This window comes from Pongo pygmaeus, chromosome 14, assembly GCF_028885625.2.
Source record: "Pongo pygmaeus isolate AG05252 chromosome 14, NHGRI_mPonPyg2-v2.0_pri, whole genome shotgun sequence".
In the NCBI taxonomy this organism is placed as follows: domain Eukaryota; kingdom Metazoa; phylum Chordata; class Mammalia; order Primates; family Hominidae; genus Pongo; species Pongo pygmaeus.
The window spans coordinates 52183351-52207018 of NC_072387.2; the positions used below are offsets into that span (position 1 = coordinate 52183351).

A 23668-nucleotide genomic window follows, 5' to 3' on the forward strand; every position below is an offset into this window, starting at 1 on the left:
TGACAGACACATTTCACCTTCATCCTGCCAGGATTTCACAAAGTTGAGAATATGGGTTTAATTTGAAATCCATCATTGCAAAACCATCCTCATGTGGCAATAGGAAAGACTCCCATTATAATTTTCTGCTGGGAGTCATTAGAAAAAGCCAAAGCAATAGAAAAGGGTCCGAGAGCACCTCTAACTCACAAAAGTACAACCCACTTTGTTCAACAAATAAAAGCAGAGGCTACTTTGTTCAACTCGTCCTCTAAGAGGATATGGACTAGAAAATCTTTATTGCTGCAGCCTCATTCTATAAAATAGGACTATATTTACCCATCTTTCTGGATGGCCAAGAAATAATGATACATCTTGTAAATTTAGGTTGGTTACTTCAGGAAGGGATAGGAATTAATTTCAAATCTATCACATAGTATCAAGCTATTTCCCATGAGATTTCATACCAGGCCACAGCACTGGAAGCCATAATTTCCATATTTATTGAAAACAGCATCTCAGCCAAAGTGGTACATTGTGTCCTCATAGTGAAACCTCACCCAAGGAAATAGAATTAACTTGGACTACCATCATAAGTGTCTAGGGTTTTTTTTTTTCCGAAAACTGTAATATTTGACCCCCTAATTCAGAGAAAGTTTCCCTTAAATGCACTGAGCTCTAGCAAAGACTGTAATTTAAGAAACTGATTCCTAACCTACTAAACTTTCTTGCCAGCAAACCAAAAAGTTTAAATCTGTGCAGTGCATAGTAAAAGATAACAGAACCAAATAGCTGGATTTAAAAAATATCCATGTGTCTCCCAGCAGCATTGCTGGGTCTTCATTTATTTATGGTTATGTATTTTATTCTCCAAGGCTGTTTCACAATCTGTTTATATAAATTGTGTGTGTTAATGCATGTGTTTGAGTGGTGGGGGGCAGTGCACAGATTCATCTAACTTTAGACTGTGATGAAATAACTGATGATAAAGGATGCCATGCATGTGTAATATATCTAAATACTGGATTTTAAAACCACTTTTGATGGATGGCATGACATGATTAATTTTTGAGACTTCTGGCTCAGATTAAAACTTCCTACAAATCTAAATATTTTGTTTCTGTTTTCCTTTCTTCTAGGAATATTAATACAATTTTGGGAATGACAGACAGCACAGAATTGGCATGAACATTAGTACTTTCACCAGAAAACAAATGTGACATATACAGGCCGGGCGCAGTGGCTCACACCTGTAATCTCAGCACTCTCGGAAGCCAAGGCGGGCAGATCACCTGAGGTCAGGAGTTCGAGACCAGCCTGGCCAACAGGGCAAAACCCTGTCTCTACTAAAAACACAAAAATTAGCCGGCCATGGTGGGCGCCTGTAATCCCAGCTACTCAGGAGGCTGAGGCAGGAGAATTGCTTGAACCCGGGAGGCGGAGGTTGCAGTGAGCTGAGATGGCGCCACTGTACTCCAACCTGGGCAGCAGAGTGAGAATCCGCCTCAAAAATAAAAAATAAAAACTGTGACATATACAAACTTTTTCACTAAGAGAAAAAAATTGGGAAATTAGGTAAAATTGATTAATGAGAACAAACTGTTTATTGTACAAAACTCTTAAAAATCTAGTATTTTCTTAAGAAGTTTTGCCCTGAAGATACATTAACGGTCTAAGATCACCAGTACCTGATTCAGTTCCTATTTATCAATAGACCTGGATTGAAATAAAAGGCACTGATGCAGATAGTCTCAGTTAGGAACAGGCACTTAATTATTGGAGTTGACAATTATGCCCTCCCATAATGCATTTTTGGTGTCACTGAAGAGACTACCAGCATTCACGACTCTAAGCCAACACAGTTTTTATGTTTTAAAAAACACATACTTCACATGTATATGTGATTCACTTAGAATTTTTTCAATGCTATTTTAACAATAAATAAAAATCTTGGCCAGGCGCAGTGGCTCATGCCTGTAATCCAGCAGTTTGGGAGGCCGAGGCTGGTGCATCACTTGAGGCCAGGAGTTCGAGATTATCCTGGCCAACACGGCAAAACGCTGTCGCTACTAAAAATATGAAAATTAGCCAGGCATGGTGGTGTGTGCCTGCAGTCCCAACTCCTTAGAAGGCTGAGGCATGAGAATCACTTGAACCCAGGAGGCAGATGTTGCAATGAGCTGAGATCGCGTCACTGCACTCCAGCCTGGGCAACAGAGCAAGACTCTGTCTCAAAACTAAAAATAAAAATATTTACCTATTGTTCTTCTTGATATTATTATATAAGAAATACATATTCTGGCCAACTTACAAAATTAATCTTACAATATTTTCCCTAAATTATTATGGTAAAAGTAGATTATATACTCCCTAACAAGGGCATCTGTTTTTAATCTTTGAGTAGTTAAAACCATGTAATAAGTTTATGCCTATTAAAAAATGTAATCTTTCTAAGGAAAAAATTAAATTTCAGGGTGCTCATTATCATCTCTAATTCCACTGCTCCTCAATTCCAGGATGCATGCTTTTTTCACATTTGAACATTTTTGAAAATAAGATACATCTTAAAATAGTATCTACATTAAATGTGGCTCTGTTCTTTTTTATCTTCTAAAATGCTGTTATTGCATCCAGCAATCCATGGTGTATCAGACATGAGAAAATATGCTATTTTCTGCATGCCTACAACTCACCAGGTTCTTCTAGATGCTTGGTACACAGAAACCTATAAGGAGCAGGCTCACAACAATAGGCCAATGTATTTTACAGTGCTAAAGTAGTTACTTGAGTAATATGCACTAATCAACTCAAATTTTGTTATATAATCCTTTATAACTCTCATTCTCAATAGGAAAAGACTCTGTCCCCTCCACCTCCACCCACCTACACAAAGAATACCTACCCAGCATCACCTGTCTATCTCTGAATAACTCACTAATACTGTGTATTAAAACTGTAAAATCAAATAAGCATGGCTGGTGCTCACTGACTGAAAAAAGTGAGATATTTTAATTGTTAAGATTTAAATTATTCAATATGCCTCCCAATTACCTGTTTTAGAACATGCACACGCACGCGCGCGCACACACATACACACACACATAACCTACAGCAAAATCAACCTTAAGTAAAACATAGAACAATCTTTCACTATTTTTCCTCCAGAACATTGATCCTGCCTTGGAAAGAGAAAGCAAATGATTTAGTGCATCTAATACTATACTACATTTGTATTAACTAAAAATTATTTCCCCCATGCCTCCATTAAATAAATATAGATCAAATATTTAAGTAATATAGATTTGGAGGGGCATCAAGGTATATCTGATCAGGAAACCCCACATAACTTGGAACAGCCCTCAGCAAAGCTGGAACCCAAACATCAGGCTTTTTGGTTTCCAAACTGGCTTTAGGACCTCAAAATCCTGGGTTCAGAGAGATGACCCAAGAAAGCCCAAAGCAGGTAAGAAACAAGAACTAAATCCAGGACTCTCAATTCCATGCTCCAGAGTTTTGTCCATATTTGTTAAGAACCTAATCTGAGATATATACAAGAGTAAGATATGATCCTGCCCCCAAGGCCCTTGAGTCTCTATAAGGAATTGTGCGATTTAAATCAATACAACTGAAATCAGAGACACAAAGTAACAGAGTAACATTAATTTTTAATTTTTTTTTTTTTTTTTTTTGAGACGGAGTCTCCCTCTGTCACCCAGGCTGGAGTGCAGTGGCGCCATCTCGGCTCATTGCAAGCTCTGCCTCCTGGGTTGACACCATCCTCCTTCAGCCTCCCAAGTAGCTGGGACTATAGGCGCCCACCACCATGTCCAGCTAATTTTTTGTGTTTTTTAGTAGAGATGGGGTTTCATCGTGTTAGCCAGGATGGTCTGCATCTCCTGACCTCGTGATCCAACTGCCTCGGCCTCCCAAAGTGCTGGGATTACAGGTGTGAGCCACCAAGCTGGGCCATTTTTTAAATTTTTTTAAAAGATGTCTCATGTGTCTATCAAGATATTTCAAAATAAAAGGAAGTTTTCAGTTTGACAAAGCTATAAAATACAAATAATCAAGATAGAAACAACATGATGATAACAGTCATGTTAACATTTATTGACTACTTACTACATAACACTCACTTTGTAAGGTGCTTTTCATCATTTAATCTACAACAAGATCATTAGATATTATTATCATCCTAGTTTTACAGAAGAGAAAACAAAAACACTTTGAGAGTTGCTTAATAACTCACCCAAATTTACATATGCTAATAATCAATTCAGCCTCCAATTTCAAAGATCCTGCCACCATCCTATAAGTAGTTCTTTAAAAAGGGATAATAACCCTCCAACACACAATCACACACACACATATGAACACCCAGGTCCAGTTTTATCTGTCTCTCTTTATGGTCTGCTTGCCTTGAATATCTCAAAATTCAACCACATCAAGAAAGAAAGCTGGGAGCTGGAAGCTGAGAAAAACACTACCCACACTGAGTTGGTCATTGGTAATAAATAAATTAATCAATAAGGTAAAGAATAGGAAGAGTTTAAACAAGAAAATTTCCAACATGTTATGCTTTAATTAATTGTGAATTGAAGTAATTATTGGGAAAAAAGGACAGTATTTTTAGAAAAGCAATTAAATTTAGCTGATAGGTGTCACTGACACTAAGGCCATTTCAACAAAAAGGATTTTCAAAGTAACAGAAGCAGAACGTAGGGCAGAAGCACCCAAGAGATGGATTCAACAGAATCAAAGATCATTTTACCCCAATGTTCAAGGAGAGGAAAGTATAGACTTCATTTCCCTCAAGATCCCACTGAGATTGGATTCCTTTACTTAATTAACTACTCATCCATGATACTATCTAAAAAATGCTGACCCTACAGCTTTGTGCAGACAACGTGCTATAGCCTCAACTACTCTGTTTATTGGAATACCAATTTTCCTGACTAATAGAGTTCAGAATTTGAACTTCCTTCACTTAAGCTGATATTCTCCTTCCTCATTTATACTACAGCTATGTTTGTACTGAAAGACATGAAATATTAATATTTGTGTCCATGATCATACAGTCCAATGTAAGGAAAAATACAAGTAGAAAACTAAGAGGAAGAAACAGTCATTTCACTGTCTTTCAAAGTAAAACAATTACAATTATGTAGGAAAAAATATTACTTGTAAAAATTAACTGAAAACATTTTTTATTTATAAAGAAAAATTGTTATCGATTTACATGTTTACAACTGTCCTGTCTCACAAATGTGCAAGCTCCCCTACAGTATTATAAGGTTCTTGAGGGCAGGGGTTAGATTCAGAAACTTCACCTCTTACATTGGATGCCAAGGACCGAGGGTAGGTACGTAGTGTTTGTGTTCCCCCACCGTCTACCTCCTGGCTGTGAATGAACTAAGAAGACAGGCTAATGATCGTGATCAGTTTAGTCATGACAGATCCAGCACAGCACCCTGGCCATTAATGGCAGATGCCTATTTAGTATGAGCTGGACAAGAGGGAAGTAACATCAGTGTTACCCAGTTATCTCTATGAACCACCAATTGAAACTAGATTTGATATATCTTCCCAATTGTTTAGTTTGATTTCTTCCTTTGGAATAGCTACTATTTTAAAAGTTTAGGCATACGGTAATACTTAGCAAGAAGTAAATATTTAACCCAATCTCCACTAAGTAAAGCCCTTAACATTTTATATATAATCTGAAGACATCCTGGATGTATGTGTGTATATGTATGTGTATATATATATATGTATATATACATATATACACACACATATATTCACGCACATACATATAAATATCCATATATACATAAATATATATCAACATAAGCTGGCACTGTGATATAGTGCTATTTTCTACATTATTTTCTACATCATAGCAGCAAATCAAGATTACATACCAAGAGAAGGCATTTATCTTCCATCATTCCGTCTGCTGAAACACATTAACTTTCCTCATCTCCCTACCTCTTCAGTCATGTCTACCTTTATATGCAAAATACAGTAGCTGCTTATTTTAAGGAGTACATAATTTCACTAAATATTCTTCTGCTCATTGTGCTTTCTCATTCCATTCCTATTGCAAAGCTTTTAAGTTGTTTGTCAAGTCTAAAATCTCTCTCCTACTTTTCACTGGAGAGATTAATTTGGTAAAAATAGAATCCCAAACTGCCATTGCTTTTAGTCATGTTAATTAATTGTAATTAGTTTTAAAATATTCAGTTCCCGATTTCCCATAAAACTGAGGGCATCACACACACATGTGAGCTATCATTATTTCTTAATACCAGCACTTGTGATAGAAAGGTAACCATCCATTCTTTCCTGTGGTCTTTCATACTTTCAACCCTGATTAGTATGTGAGTGGCTGGTAAATAATTAATTTTATACTGAGTGACATATTTTGAAATCTGCAAAGTATTTTATTCTGGGAATTTAAGCCAACCCTTGCATTTCCCTAGATAGCTCTGTGTACGCCTACAATTATAAGTTGAAGCAGATTCTTGACTTTCCCATTAGCATCTAACAATTTATAAGCTTTTGATATCCATGGGATGATTTTTAAATGATGACTTTAATTCCCCAATGCACCTAGATAACTAGAAAAATAATAGACAATAAGTGAATGCTTTAGCGAAGGAATTTAACTAAGAATTTAAAGCTTCACCCAAGCTGAAAGTAATCAAATAAACTTTATAATGGTCCTGCACTGACTTCAATATTCTCTTTACATTTTTAAAGAGAATAACTTCAAATAACTTATTTCATGGGGACTGCATAACTATCCTATTATGCAGAAATCATTATATACAATTTACAGATGAGAAAACTGAGGCTCATATATTTTAGTTAAATTGCAGAATTAGGAATTGGCAGAGTTGGAGTTTGATCCAGATCCAGCTGCCTTTAAAGCTATATTCACAGTACTACACCACCCCTGGCAGAACATAGATCCTTGCTCTTCCAACATTTACAGTACCTTTCGGGTCTTATACCAAGTTTAAGCCTAAAAAACATCTTCAGGGTTTGGTTATCTCATAGATTATACAAGTTATTTGGGCTCAATTTGTCACTGACCACACACTGGGTAGGCAGTGATAGGTCTGTAATATTAACCATAACTAAAGATAACATATTTTGGAAATTAATTAATTTAAAAATCAAATATAAAGAAATGTAACAAATAATAGTTTTCCCATTAAGAATTTGGCTAAAAAATCATGATGGAAATCAAAGAAAAGTGTGTGTTTTTCTTAGCCAAAATATTTATTTATTTATATCTTTAGAGAAGGGTTTCACTCTGTGCCCAGGCCAGAGCACAGTGGCGTAATCATCCCTCATGGCAGTCTCTAATACCTGAGGCTCAAGTGATCCTCCCACCTCAGCCTCCTTCTGAGTAGCTAGAACTACAGGTGCATGCCACGATGTCCAGTTAATTTTTTTTTTTTTAAGAGAGGTAAGGTCTCACTATGTTGCCCAGCACAGCCTAGAATTCTTGGCCTCAAGTGATCCTCCCACAAGAGCCTACCAAAGTGCTGGGATTACAGGCATGAGCCACTGTGCTCGGCCACAGAAGTCTTTAATAAGGTTCAATTGGCATCATCCATTGTCCAAGTACAAAATGTATACTTTCATTTACTACTGTAGCCAAAGGTGATTAAAGAGGGCATCAATCATATGCCCTTTGCGCATTCTATGTAAACAATCTTTCATTACAATACCAATTAATTACCAATTCATTGGAAGTTCTGAACTCCATGGAAACTGAGTATTTAAGCAACAAGTTTGGTTGAATCCCTATTCCAAATTATTTAGTAGAACTCAGTAAGTGAAAAGAATTAGAAAATAATTCTCCTTCTCAGAATTCAGATTATATAAATTCACTTGTAAAATTTTACGTATTTAAAAAACACCTTTTATGGTCATTATTTTAGCTAATTATGCACTAGTTTCTATTGGGAGACAGTTCTCTACCCTGTGGTACCTTTTGTTTCAGACTACTATTCAAGGATGTCTGTAAAGCAAACAGCCTGGGAGGATAAAGATTATGGCTTCCTCCTCCAGGACAGAGGATAATTTTGTTTCCTGGCAAGAGTCATAAAGACAATGCCTTCTTCCAGGGCAAAGGTTGGGCAAGTGTGCCAGAAACAGTTTATAAGACTGGTTATTTCCTAAACTCTGTGTTCCTCGGTTGTGACACAGATCCAACAGGTATGAAGTAATCACCTGGGCCCCCTCTGCACTGCCCTCAAGGGAGGTTCCCCTTAAGCTCTACAAGATGAGAGCTTGTAGCCCATGCTGCCTGCTGTACATTGAGCAGTAACATCCTTTATGTCTGATTCAGGAGTTTCGTGTCTTCTGCCACCATGTATGAATCAGGCAGGCTAACTTGTTACCTCACAGGCAGGGTAAAATCTCAGACCCCTCACTGCTCTTGACAGCTCTGTATGATTGATGAAATAAGTGTTTGCAGATGTTGGCTAACTCCAAGGTAAATTTTTACTCCTCCCTCTGAAGCCCAGAACTCACAGCTGTCACTTGTGCTCACGCAATTAGGGCAAAACTAAGGAATACCATCTTCGTACATGAAATTCTTTGGACTGCCTGACGACTCTGCAGCTACTGAAATGAAGTGAAGACAAGCGCAGGAGGCTTTTCCTTCTGGTGGCCACTGTTGGGTTATTAGAATCCTCATCTGTACACCAAAGACAAGCTATCCTTCTCATGCCCTGATTGATTACAAGCTGTCACAGGCCGACCTGTACATCCCTGTCATCAATCACCCTCTCTCACAGAGAATATGGGAAGATTTCATGTCTCAGTCACACTCTCCAGTTTACCCCAGGGTAACAAAAGCCAGATAGAGTCTTGGGGCACTGAGGTGATCATACTCACTTTCCTTTCTCGCCTCATCATTTAGACATGTAGATAGTAACGGGCAACGTTTACAGAGCACGTCTCAATAATCGTTTTATCCTTCTCCCACCGAAGAGATGCAGACAAGCAGAATTTCTATTTTCTCTTCACAGAGGCTCAGTGAATTGAAGTGGTTTGATCCAGGCCCAGATCTGGTAACCAAGGAAGCAGAAGCTTCTTACCATTCCATGTTCTCTCTACTTCACAAAACCAAGGAGGCCAATAGATGGTCTCAGCACCCATTCTGGCCCTCTCAGAGGCTTCTTTGGCCACTCTCTAATGGGCCTCGTAAGGGGCAGGGAAGTGCAGTGGTTAGGGAACACAGTCAAGAGCTAGATTGCCTGAGATTTTGAATCCTGTCTCATTCACTCATTAGCCAGTCACTCCTGGCTCAGTCACTTAGGCAATTTATCTAACCTTTGTGTGCCTTAGTTTCATCATCTGTAAAATGGGGACAATAATAGTGCTTCTATTACAGGATTATTATAAAGCTTGAATAAAATAAATAAATTACTCCAAAATAACATAAATAAATTACTGTATCTGACACCACCATTGCTACCACTACAACTGCTTTGAGTCCCTTTTAGACACATTGATCCCTTTCTGGTTAGAAGCCCAATTTCTGATTGTCAGGCTTGGTTAGGAACTCAGGTGAACTTCCCCAGGGTCTCCATATCCAACCCTGCAAAACAGCAATCTAGGCTCACTCTGCCATCAGGAACCAAATTACCAAGAAGAATGTGACAAGTTCCACAAATCTTTCTTGTGGAATGAATAAATGACTCGGGAAGACTCTCTGTTTTGCAATATACATTCTGGAAGAGAAATGAGGCTTTGGGCTTGACTATCCCTATATCCCCTTCGTGAATAAATCCACGTGAGGCAGAATGATGACTACCACCAAACCCCCAAAGATGTCCAGGGTCTATTTCCTGGAACCTGTGAATATGTTACCTTATATGGCAAAATAGATTTTGCAGATGTGATTATGATTAATGGCCTGGAGATGGGAGATTATCCTGTATTTTCCAAGTAAACTCCATCTAATCACATCAGTCCTTAAAAACGAAGAATCTTTTTCAGCTGTAGAGAACCAGAGAGATGGCAGCATGAGAAGGTCTCGACCTACCATTGCTGGCTTTGAAGACAGAAAGGGATCACAGCCAAGGAATGTGTGTGACCTGTAGAAAATGGAAAAGGCAAGAACATGGATCTCCCCCAAAGTCTCCAGCTATGCTGACACTTTGATTTGAGCCCAGTGAGAACTGTGTTAGATTTCTGACCTGCAGAACTGTTAAGACTATAAATCTGTGTTGTTTAAGCCACTGGGTTTGTGGTAATTTGTTAGGGCAACAATAGAATCTCTGAATTCTTCCACTAGGGAAAGATCATAACCCAGTACTGGGACTATTCTGTAGGGTTAAGCAACAGGAAAGCATGTATTTACTCACCAATTCATTCACTGATTCATCTTTTTGATTCATATTGAGCACTTACCACAGCCCAGACACTGTTCTTTGGGCTACAGAAAACAACAGTGAACCAGAGAGCCATGGTCAGCTTCTGCAATCACGCAGCTTACAACCCAAAGCTGAGAGATAGAGATTAAGTAAGCCAATTAATAAATTAGATAACTGCAAACAGTAGAAAGTGCTGTGAAGAAAATAAAATAAGATGATGAGATAGAGAACACAGAGTGCAGAGCTGGGGAAACAGAAACCCCAGATTTGGGTGGATGGAAGGCTACGAAATGACATTTGCCAGCCAAGCAAAGGTCCAAGTGAGTTCGTAAGCCACTAACTCGTGGCTGACCTAGCCTTCTTATGGATGCTGTAAGAGGTGAAATACCCGTTTTTGAGAAATTGATATGACTTCTCAGTCCAAGGAAAAGTGTGCTGTGTGAATTGCTACTCTAATTTTCCTGTCTCCACTCTTCACAAGCATGACTTTTAAGGCTTTATTTTTACCATATTTTATGAACAGTGTAAAGGCAGCATTATCCCAGAGTCCCTGCATATCATTTTCAGTGAGAGTACTCAGTGTTCTCCTTATCTGAATATGGATGTGGTTAGACTCCCTGTGACGGCTACATTGCTGTTACTGTGATGGATTTCCCTGTGCTGGCTGCAACCTGTATCAGCGACACTGGCTCCAAAACCAAATACATTGCTCAGGGTTAGACCCAGACACAGTGCTAGAGCCTACGCAGACCACAGCTGGCTCCACTGCACATTTAGTTATGACAAAAATGTCAAAGTGTGAAGGTGGCAAATAAAGTGTCATATCATGTAGGAATGATGGTCTCTGATATCCAAATCATACACACACAAAACTGGCCACTCAATTCATTTATTGTATTGTCTTGCTCTAATATCTATGCGAAAATAGTACAAACAACTTCAATTTTTATTCAGGTTGTCATAGTGTCAATAATTACTTCTCATAATTACCCCTTTCATAGGTTGTCTATAAAAGTAAAACTAGAAAATCCAAGTAATCTGTCTCAACCCAGAGTTCCCAGACACACACAAACAATGCGGGGCAACGCAAATTACCTTCACACTCTGGTTAGTTTGTTCTATAGATGCCTTACTGTGTGAGAAGGGGCTAAGCTGAAGCATAAAATGAATCCAATTCTGAAGCTACTCTAACCATTTCTAGTGTTGTATACATTAATATAATGAACTTACAAATAAACAATATCTAGTAAGATGGCTTTTGTGTTGGGGGTGAGAAGTGCAGAGTTCACACTTTGATAATTCACTGATTCCAAGAATGGTGCTCAGGTTTAGAGCCAGAGTATCTAGATTTGATTTCCAACTTCATCATATAATAACTCTATGACCCTGAAGAAGACATTTCCCTGACACAGCATCAATCCTTTTTTTCTCTATGAATTGAGGTCAAAATTAACACACACTCTGCCTGCTTCAGAGGGTTCTCACAAAATGAGAAAGACTTTGTAAACTATAAAACACAAGTGCAAACCAAAAGTCCCCTGGCCTCCCAGTGCTTACAGATATGTTGTATTTAAGGCAACAGCCTAAGTCCCAATCCTCTGAGCTCCACGCATGGACTAACAAGTCTGAGTTTTTCCTGGGATCCCCTCCTCAGTTACTCCCTCCAGGATTCCCTGACAGTCAGACTTACGGCCTGCTGCCTGACAACCCTCCTCTCCTACTCTCTTGAGCTTTTCCTCTGCTCCACATGCCTTCATCACTCTGCCATCCACCAGTCACCATCAACACCTCTGACAACGTTCTCACGGAAGACAACTTCTTCTACAGCACAAAGAATGGGGTGAAGAGGGAAGGGAAGGAACCTCAAGGCCTCACCATCAGGGAAGCCATTTCCACTCTTGAGCCTTGCTTTTTCAAAACAGGGCTGCCCAAAGTAACACCGTTAGGTATCACTGACCAGTTCTTGGCAGGGGTTGGCAAATTTTACCAATAAAGGGCCAGATAGTAAATATTTTAGCTTTTGAAGACCACATCTGTCTCTGTAGCATATTCTTCTTTGCTTTTTTTTTTTTTTCTTTTTACCACCCTTTAAAAATGTATAAACAATCCAGCAGGCCACAGGCTGGATTTTCCTCAAGGGCCATAGTTCACTGACCCCTGCTTTATGACACAGCCATCGTTCATGCCATAGTATACTTGTTTTTTGTGTGAGCAGGAGTCTGTTGTCAGTAGGGGGAATTGAGGTGAGGCTCATTAGGTCAAGGGAGGTACCCAGAACCACTGCCCCTTAGACTTTCAAACCCAGGAGCTCGACCGGGCATGGTGGCCTCACTCCTGTAATCCCAGCACTTTGGGAGGCCAAGGCGGGTGGATCACCTGAGGTCAGGAGTTCGAGACCATCCTGGGCAACATGGTGAAACCCCATCTCTACTAAAAATACAAAAATCAGCCAGGTGTGGTGGTGGGCACCTGTAATTCCAGCTAATCGGAAGGCTGAGGCAGGAGAATTGCTTGAACATGGGAGGCAGAGGTTGCAGTGAGCTGAGATCGCACCACTGTACTCCAGCCTGGGCGACAAGAGCAAGACTCCATCTCAAAAGCAAAACAAAACCAAACTCCTGTAGGTCGGTCTGGTCCACGTTAACAGACTTCTTCACTCATGGCTTTTGTTCAGGGACCTCATCACATCCCTCGATCCAACCTTTTTGGGGAATCCTAAGCTATGAGAGAGATCAGTGCATGTCTGAATGCCAAAAATGAGTCAAGCTCCAGTTCTTACACTCAGAGCTCCTAAGCTCTATGTAAATCTAGCATGTGGCTTCCGTGTTTCTATGACAGTTAGAAGGCTGTTCCACCCACAGCACATGGGACCTCTGTGGTTAGAGTTTCCAATGATACAATCAAGCCTAGGAAAAATGCATCTGAGCCAGTCAGAATATTTTATACATTTATTAGCTACTATGATTATTATCTAAAAAGGAAGAACAGGAGGAAGAAGAGGAAGAAAAAGGAAGAGGGGGAGGGAAGGAGGAGAAGAGGAGCAGGGATGAAGAGGGAAGGGAAGGAGAAGAAACTACTGCAGAAAATTTTGCCAGGATGCAATAATGATTACAAAATTAAATTATCCTTACCTAGCACTTTCTCCTCGTAATAAAAGACTTCACTTTGAGGCCGGGCATGTTGGCTCTTGCCTGTAATCCCAGCACTTTGGGAGGCCGAGGTGGGCAGATCACTTGAGGTCAGGAGTTCAAGATCAGCCTGGCCGACATGGCAAAACCCTGTCTCTACTGAAAAATACAAAAATTAGCTGAGTGTGGTGGCAGGAACCTGTAATCCCAGCTACTCAGGAGGCTATGGCAGGAGAATCGCTTGGATCCAGGGATGCGGAGGTTGCAGTGAGCTGAGAGCACACCACGACACTCCAGCCTGGGTGACACAGCGAGACTCTGTCTAAAAAAAAAAAAAAAAAAAAAAAAATCACACCTATAATCCCAGCACTTTGGGAGGCCAAGGTGGGCAGATCTCTTGAGAGGTCAGGAGATCAAGACCAGCCTGACCAACATGGCAAAACCCCATCTCTACTAAAAAATACAAAAATTAGCCAGGGGTAGTGGCGCATGCCTGTAATCCCAGTTACCTGGGAAGCTGAGGCAGGAGAATCACTTAAACAGGGGAGTCGGAGGTTGCGGTGAGCTGAGATTGTGCCATTGCAGCCTAGGCAACAAGAGTGAAACTTCGTCTCCAAAAAAAAAAAAAAAAAAAAAAAACAAAAAGATTCACTTTGAATCTTTTTGATTATCTATTCTGTAAGTGAAGGCCTCTATAAGCCTATAAAGTACCCAGCTGCAAATTAGTAAATAATGCCTACTTGGCCCAAAAGTGAATCAGAAAATGATGCCTCTTCAGGTCTATGCCCTAGGACCATTTGGCTATCTACAGGTCACTTTTTTGGAGGGAACAGGAGTCAGGGGTGGGGGGGCGGAAGTCACCTGTTAATCCTGGCAGATCCAGCCATGTCCAAGGACATAAATGAAGAGCAGAACCAACATGGATTCTCATCCCGACTTGAGCCCTTGACCAGGCTTCACAATAACACAGAGGCCCTAACTTAAGTTTTGAGTCAATGTCCACAGGCCCATTTTCTGTAGCTACTTGCAGTATGCTAACATGCTGGCACAGAAGTTAGTGATAATATTTATTGTCATGGTGGTGGTGATGGTGCCACCAATAAAACTTGTCAGCTGAGGGCCCTTGCTCTCTCTGGACCACTTAAAGAGGGCTGATTTTGCCCAAGATGAAATAACTTAGAAATATAGAGGATAAAGTGGTCCATAGAGTTAGTAAGGTGGAGGAGGGTGACTAAGTCATGAAAGATGTACAGCGCAGACAGAAGAGTTTTTAAAATGATTCCAAATAGTGTGCGAGAGCAGACTACTGAAGCTGAGGATGAATGTTTGCACCCTGCAGAGAATGTTGCACTCTAGAGTTTCACAGTGCAAGATGACCTGACTTTCATAGTGGGCAGGAAGGTCTGGGAGGCCTTGCTTTGGACTTAGGAAGAAGCAAGCAAGCTGAGTAGCCAGGATGCCAGTGATGAGCATTCATTGGTCCAAAGGAGAAAGACAAAACCAGGAGGTGGCCTGGAGATTTCCAAGGGAGAGAAAATTCAAAGCTGCCTGGGAGATGCATGGCAGAACCCTAAACAGATTGTAAAGAGGAGGAGAAAAGGTCATGGCAAAGTCAAGGATGACTGGAGCTCCCTGCCTGGGGAAAGGATGGATGGCTGTGTTTTAGTTGCCAAGACAACAAGCCTCAATGGCAGGCAGAGAGGCTACAGTCCCTCTCTGGGAGTCTCCTGCCCTCAGTTGTGCAGCACAGGCAGGTCTTCTTCCACCTGGAAGTACAATATGCTGCTCTGCTACTGGAGGTGTGTTTATCACTGAAAAGACTCACCCCCAAGTATACTGGACTGCAGTAGGCTGCAATCATGCTACAGAAACATGTATTTCTCAGCATTGTTAATGGAAACAAACATCTGCAACACCTAATTGAAACCCATACACAGGAAAGATAAATAAAAACATTCTAACCTTTAGCATTATGCACAACTTTTTAAATCCAGAGAATGTTACAGCAGAGATCTACCTTCCTGGTTGAGAGTATACTACATATTTTCCTTTGGAAACTAAAGATACTATAAACAAATTTGAAAACATATTATTTCTTCAAAGTATTAATTTTTAAAGCGGCCAAAATTGCTAACAACCAGGGAAAGTACCAATTTATAATTTATGTTCTTGGCATATAGTATATATTGTGAATTTGCATGCATATTAAATGCAAATAACCAGAAGAGCATAACATTAAGGCTTCAAATTTATATGTGCAAAAGACAGTAAATTCTAACATTAAAATTCTTCCCAGAAAATATTAACTCCCCACATCCCCTGTGACTGTCACATAGTCAGCTGAGCAACCTCACTACAGAACTTGAGTAGTCAATAACCTTGTTCAATGAAAATTTGCATTTCCCATCCCTGCTCTTCTTAGCAGGCAAAGACGACAAGACCATTTGGCACCATGTGGGACCGGGGTAAGGTGCTAACATGGCCCAGCTTTTCAAACAAATTATCTAACAATTTGACAGAAAAAAAAAGTGCCAGTAAGAATGCCACCATTGAACCACTAACAGAATCTTTACTCCCTTATAAAGATTACAACACTGGGGAAATGAAGCAAAATGCAGCTGACTCTGCTCTTTCCACTATAGTAAAAATATGAGATTTGTGATGGCAAAATCATCTGAGTCAATCTGGCTGGGCCAGAGTGCTCAGTTCTTAAGTCCAACACTAGTTTAGATGTTACTGTAAAAGTATTTGATAGATGGGATTAACATCTATAATCAGTTGACTTTAGCTACAGGAGGTTACCCTTGATCATGTGGATGGGCCTCATCTAATCAGTTGAAGGCCTTAAGAGCAAAAACTGAGTTTCCAAGAGAAGGAGTTCTCCCTCAAGACCGTAACATAGACATCCTGCTTAAGTTTCCAGCCTGCTAACTTGCCCTATGCATTTCATACTCAAGGCTATAACATCAACTCTTGCCTGAGTTTTCAGACTGCTGGCCTGCCCTGTGATTTTTGGACTTACCAGCACCCACATTTGCATGAGCCAATTCCTTAAAATAAATCTCCTAATAAATACATATTTATGTATCTAGTATATAGAAAGACAGATTCTGTCTAGTGAACACTGATACAGGATTCAAAGGGATTTTCAGTGTAGAACTAAAAAAGTGCTCAGTATTTTAATGCATTCTGGTGGATGGGTAAGTGCTGGTTGATCTTGATTGCAATATGAAAATTAATGTATTCTTTGTTTAAATAATACTACTGCTTTGCAGTGCAGAATTTACTGGAAGATTTCCTTCTTGATATCCATTTAAAGAATTTCCATAGTCAACCCTAAGACAAATAAGGGTGAATTTTATTTGTAAAAGAAAAGGGGCTCATGATAATCTTTCTGGTGGCTGAGCCCAAAAGGTTTTGGGGCTCAGCTTGCTGCATTTATATTCTGAATTCTCTGTGGGTCCTAAGTCTTGAGAGCTGGAACTATCCCTTCATTTATGTATAGTCTGAAAACACTAATCAGACTGTTTACCCCAATGAAGCAAGTATCTACTTAAATTTAGATCAAACAATTCCATGAGTTTAATGCCACTCCAACCACTGTTTCTTTTTGTTCCTTGGCCTTTTCATGAAGCATCTCACAGTATTTGCTGCCACACCTCTGCTCCTCCCTTTCTTCACTCTGTGACACAGAATGCTCATCTATACACTCAGACCCCACTGCTGTGTTCACTGATGATCCCCAGACCTATGCTTCCTTTCCTGACCTCTAATTCCTATCGCGCTCCTTATTTATTGCTGTCTGGATGATCTTCTGGGAATGGGTGGGGCAAGGGCTACAATCACAGCACGTCCAAAAGAGAAATGATCGGTTTAGCAAAGTTCTATGTTTCGCAAACTGTTCCATGTCCACCATTCCATGATTTTTAATCTGGGAAGAGAACCGACCTGTTCCACAAGGCATTTGGACATTTGCTGGATAATCTTCTGGTCACTTTGCTTTTTGTTTTTTTGGACTGTTAAATATGGGAGTTGTTCTCCAAGGCAGCAATCCAGCCTTGACTTACACTGTCTATAACTTACCTTTATCTTCTGTCTTCTCTACCAGTCCTGTCATCAAGTCAAATTCCTTCTCCTTCTCACTCTTCTGCAGTCATTCTTAGCATGCACCAACTGTCTTCCTCCTCTCTGAGCTATTTTATAACACAGCAACAATCATCTACCCGAATGTCACGTTGATCATGTCACTTGTTGCCAAATGTTCCAAATGTTTCTTCTTGAATTAAATTTCAACCCCAGTTCTACAAGTCCACAGCTGACTCCCTTGATTCTCCTCTTCCTGGCTGTGGTCTGCAACCTGCCCCACCGCTCCCCACACTCCCTTGCTCTCCAAGGCTCACTGTACCCTCTCTGTTCTCCAGATAGCAGGACAAACTCTTTGCTCTCATTACCTCTCCCCTTAATATGTTCCCGTTCTGGAAAAGTTCAAGAGCTGGTGGGTTTCCTTGATTCCACCTTCCAAATAACTAGTCCACCATGGTTTTCCACCATTCCTGATTCGGGGATCATAAGGTTTGGGCTCATATCCAGAATATCCTGGGGCAAAACGGTAGTAACAATGTGAGTAATCACTGTCTTGACCTCATCCAAAAGACCCCTATTTTTGTCTTTTCTCATAATGATGTCGCAAGTAAGAAACCTCTCAAAAATTTAAATTTCTTCTTGGCAAATTAGACATATAAACTTATCCAGCAAGTATTATTATGCATGTGTATCAGAATACATTTCCCATTGTGATTTATGCCCGTGTTACATATAGTTATGGATATATTTTTAGAAAATTGTTTTTTAAATATTTAGTAGCCATTAAAAGGGTAAAATAATACTCTGCTCCTTATGGAACAGTGAGATGCCATTCTAGTACTTTTGCAAGTATTTGCAATTGTAATCAGTAATGCGGGCAGAAAGAATGCCAGTGTTTTTCAATCATCACTGGCAAAAATGTAAATTTTTTAAAATTAAGACTTTAAAGATCACCTGCATTAATCTTCTGCTAACGCAAGCTGGGACTATTTCCTAGGATTCTGAGTGGTTTAACATCATCAAGACATGTCACAGGCTTCATCCAAATTATTCAATTCCTACCATACATTATGCTGAGCCTCTCAGAAGATGAATCGGGAAGAGGCAACCTAAGTGTTTAGAGAACAAAAGGAAAAATGAAGCATAGAGACCTCTGGCTAAAAGTATAAACCCTTGAGAGGGTTTTAAGGACATACTATAGGACTAAAAAATGAGAACAAATCAGCAGGCCCATTAGCTGTGCAGCAAATTAAAGCACCATTGTTTCCAGTTTCAGCCTTGAATCTGGAGGGCACCAAATAGACCACGCTGTCAGTACCCTCTGTGAAAGAAATGTGTTCTCTGCTATGTATTCTCAAGCGCCTTTCTATTTTTTTTCAGCTAATTTAACAGTTTCCCACCTCTTCTCCTAAATCATTATTACAAACTTCCCCAGGAACATGTTAAAGGGACAACAGGAAAATAATCAAAGTTTCAAAACACAATCTATATTTATCATGAATTTCAACTTATCTTTTTCCTTGTATTAAAAAATGAAGCTCGCTATCTTCAGATTTATATTCCTTTTATTTTAATCCTTGGGGCAAAATATGGCATGTGGATAATCCACAAACTAAATAGCCTCTGCATTTAAGAAGTAGACCATTGTCCACAGTTGTATAGTCCATATTTTGTCATCTCATCTCATAAAAACAAAGTTGAAAGCAGCTCTGTCCAATGTTTTAAGAGGGCAAAAGGTCTGGAAGATCCAATAAGACTACACAAGAGATTTTTAAACATTAGTATGTATTTAAACCAATTTATTCATAATATAGTCTCAACTGTTACATAGGACTAGGCCCAGAGATAACTGCTTTCAATTCTTTAAGTAATTATTTTGGAATTTGTTTCCACATGTGGAAATCAGTAGGTGCTGGCACACTATTGTGCAAAGAATTGATTCCAGGTATGCAATGAGGTATGGATGTCTCTCAGCCTCAGGGAATCAGGTGGGGTTCTGAGGTAGCAGGTGCCTCTGGGCAGATCACACCTGGCCATCAGCTTCCTCAAGGTATAAAGGCATGGTCCTCATGGCTCTGCTGAGAGGCACTAGAAACATCCATGGACACCCACGTCAACAGGCTGCTGCAGAAAGCACCCCTTCACTTTGTGCAGAAGCAGTCCATGTAGCTGCTGAAGGAGGTTTCATTCCAGGTATAGAAGGCACAGCTGCTTGAAAGTGGAGCTCTAGAAAGGTGTGGGCAGAAGGGCCTGATAGGCTAAGCTACAAGGGACAGCCCCACAAATTCTGTCTATACATACCAGATATTTCTTTCCAGTTGAGTCAAATATCATCTTTTACTGGCATCCAGGCTACCTATGGAGTGACTGCTCTAACAATAAACACACACTTTATAAATTCGGGCCTCATTATTATTTTTAATTACCTCATAGGAAAAAATTTAGTTGAATTTGAAATCTGTTGGAATTTTCAGAGGATTGCATTTGTCTAGCAAAGAAGAAAGCTAAAACTATTAATGTTTTTAAAGATAACTTTAACTTTTATAGAATATGAAATGGTGGTGAAATGGCTTGTTTTTTTTAAAAATCACTACTTGTGTAGTATCTCACTGACAATGACTAAAAAGAATTTGAAGAGAGAATCATTAAGATATTGATCAAGAATTGTGTTCAGCCATTTCAGGCATGTAAGAAATATAAAAAGTTAGGTTTATGAAAGCAAGTTCAGGTTTTTCATTGAAAAAATCTGAAAATATTTTATTTGAAGTTTTATATCTACCTAATATTCTACAAATGAATGTCTCCACCTTCCTACATTATTCAGTATCAGTTTCTATGCGTGCCATACTAAAGACAAAAATTTATATGCACTGATTTAAATAACATGCTTCTCTTACTACTTCTTAGTTTTTCAATTTCAGGTATTATTGATTGACCTCCCAATGAGGAAGATGAGGATTAGGTTTTTTATCATACACACGCATGCCTCATGTTCCCATCCTCTCAGAATAATTCTGGTTGTGTTAAATATCCATATTTACATCCTTAGAATCATGTAGTATTCTATGATTATATCTCATTTTCTGCCTTTTTGTCTTCCTTGGAATTAATCATTGTTATATTTAATTTGCATTAGTTTCCTATGTACTTATCATGATGCTATCCCCAAAGCCTCCCCAAGATCTGTAAATCTCCTCTCAGCGCAAACACATTAGATGTTTAATCAATTTTACCATCTTGAAGAACTCTCTCCTGAACCCCTCTACCTACTGCAATTTAGATCAGTTGATCACTAGTCCAGCGCACAGCTGTTGAGATCTCTTTTACCATCACCTGTGAATTCTTTTCGCCTCGCTCTTGTGTTGGTCCTATCTCTGGGATACCAGGTCTTTCTTTTTATTAGTTTACCATGTCATTTATTGGGCCACATTCTAGTGTTGTAAAGTTTCATGATCATCTATTGCTACTCCCTTTTAATCAGGAAACTTCTGTTTTTGAGAAATTTTGTTGAATTATTCCTTTGATGGTTTTCTGTCCTCCATTTTTTATGTTCTCTGAATCTGGTGTACTATTTTTGGATGTAAGAACCAATCCTCTAAGCCTCTTATTTTTTCTGTTATTTTCTATTCTTTCTCTTTTTACTACACTTTCTGGAAAACTTCCTTAATTTCACCTCCTAACCCTTATAAATTCTGTTGTGTTTCATGGTTATAATATCATGCCTTATCTGTCTGGAGATATTGATGATTTCTTTTTTCAGATTTATTCTTCTGGCCGGGCACTGTGGCTCACACCTGTAATCCCAGCATTTTGGGGGTTAGACGCAGGTGGATCATTTGAGGCCAGGAGTTCAAGATCAGCCTGGCCAACACGGTGAAGCCCCATCTCTACTAAAAATATAAAAATTAGCCAGGTGGTAGTGGCACATGCCTGTAATCCCAGCTACTAGGGAGGCTGGGTGGGAGAATCGCTTGAGCCTGGGAGGCAGAGGTTGCAGTGAGCCAAGATCACGCCACTGTATTCCAACCTGGACAACACAGTGAAACCCTGTCTAAAACAAAAAAAAAAAAAAAAAAAATTTCTTCTTCCTATTAAGGTTGTTTCCTCCAAGTTGCTTTTTTTGTTTGCATGCTTTAGTTTTTTTCTCTCATGATATCAGACATTTCCTTAAATGTCTCACGATCCTTGGCTGTCTGCGATATTTAAGGGCCGAGCACTAGAAGGTCCACAGAAAGGTTGGGAGTGTGGTTGTTGACATAGGATTTATTTTAGAATTGTTCTAGCTAGGCCCGTCCTTGAGGGAATCCCTGATATCAGTATCCTTGAGTTCTATTTTTAGGTTAGAGTCCCAGGGATGTTTCCTGGAGTTTCCTGTAAGAAAGGTATCCTTAGCTGCCTGTAGGCTAAGGAGCAGAGAACAGAAGGTATTGTCATTCTTGGGATTTGGTAAATCAGTGTAATCCACAATCTACCAGATTTCAGGACCATATTATACCCTTTTAACCTTTCCTGATACTTCTCAATCCAGAAACCTTCTGTTTTACCAACTCTATAGAAAACATAATCTTCATCCCTCTGTTGGAGTGGAGGAGCAGTTTCCTCCTTGTATAAAGTTAGCAAGCAGATCTGAACTTTCAACCAATACTTCTCAACTGTATCTTCACTCTCCCTTCCAGGGGTTCTTGTTCCTGAGTTTTTGCAGGGTTCATCAGTATAATTTGGGTTACCTTTTTCCTTTCTCCTCTGCTAGATTAAAACTTCACTTTCTCAGGTCTGCTAAGTAAGTTAGCACTCATCCATCTATATCCCAAATCCCAAAGTGCTGCAACTGTTGCCCTATTTCTTTGCTCTCATCGGTGTGCCCCTTTTAAAATAAAAATCCCTTAAACATCATTTTAATGAAGTTTCAAGAAGGGTCAGGAACTAACACATGTATTTATCCTTAATCTGAAAACGATCAGTCAGTCTTTATCCTTTTGCATTGACATTGAAATGGGGATTACTCTTTTTTGTCCCCCCAAAAACATTAAGCCAAGGCCCAGTGTTCAGGAGGAAAGGAAATAGAGAAAATAGCAATTTTTGGATTTAGATGAAACTAAATTTAATAATCGCATGCTTATAAACTAGTATATCATTGCCCTAATAATGTATTGGACACTGTGGGAAACAAAAATATGTCTCTATTTCAAAACAGTCTCTAAAAATTCTGAAAAAGATGAACAATTAAAGAGGTCCTTAAATTGATAATTAACCTAAAAGAGAGTATTCGGAGAGAAAAATCACCAGGCAAGGAAGAATGGTGAAAGGCAAACTCAGTGGAGGAAAAAGGACCTTAAACTCCATTTTGAAAAATAAGTGTTACAGACATTTCTTCTGCAGAGTTTGCATAATGTGTATTAGGTATAAAGTGATCAGTTGATTGGGGAATACAATTTGTTTTATGCAGACTAGGGCTCCTGGCATAAGGAAAAAAAAAAAAAAAGGTCTTCTGCTTACAATACAGCTGCTTTAAGGTCTTTATTCTCCATTTCTCACAATAGTGGATCATTAAGATGTTGAAACAATTTTTTAAAATACCAGCTTAGTTCACTACCATCTTATAAAAAGAGATATAATAAAATGCATTTTTTCGTGATGTTCAGGTTTTAAAGTTATACTTTTACAGAGATAGAAAATACCATTATTATTTAAATAACTTCAGGTAAAACAACTTTGATTATTGTGCCCCTGCAGCTCTCAAGTCTCCAACACTATTTATGCCACTGAAATAACTGTCTTTATAGCACAGCTTTTGATAATGTGCAGTTTTAAGGACTATATTGCCTGGAGCAGAACTGACTTTAATTGGATGGATATAGATATGAGAGGAAGGATTTGATGCAGAATACTGTGTGCATTGCAAAATGGGATGACAGAATGAAGAGATGAATCTGTCTTCCCCATAGGGTCTGGGTAGGAGGCTGGTGGAAGTTAAGTATGGACGGGTGTCTGGACAAGTCTGAACACAGATGCTTTCAAAGCCAAGTAGTAGGGAATGAACTCTAAAGTACAATGAGCCCACAATTTTGTAGACAA

At 39.3% G+C, this 23668-nt stretch overlaps 1 protein-coding gene across 21 annotated transcripts in view; it reads right to left on the reverse strand.

The window, feature by feature from the left end:
• The window catches only part of ENOX1 (ecto-NOX disulfide-thiol exchanger 1), a 570778-nt gene that overhangs the window by 424500 nt on the left and 122610 nt on the right, over positions 1–23668 (reverse strand). For 3 of the 21 annotated variants that reach the window (XM_063650803.1, XM_063650811.1, XM_063650800.1), the window contains exon 3: positions 13514–13669. The exons of 13 other annotated variants lie outside the window; for them this stretch is intronic. The gene's annotated coding sequence lies outside the window, so the exon portion shown is untranslated. Of the gene's footprint in view, positions 1–8898; positions 9072–9876; positions 10104–13513; positions 13670–23668 lie in introns of all 21 variants that reach the window. 5 more of the 21 variants (XM_063650797.1, XM_063650806.1, XM_063650794.1 and 2 more) reach the window with 4 other exon arrangements.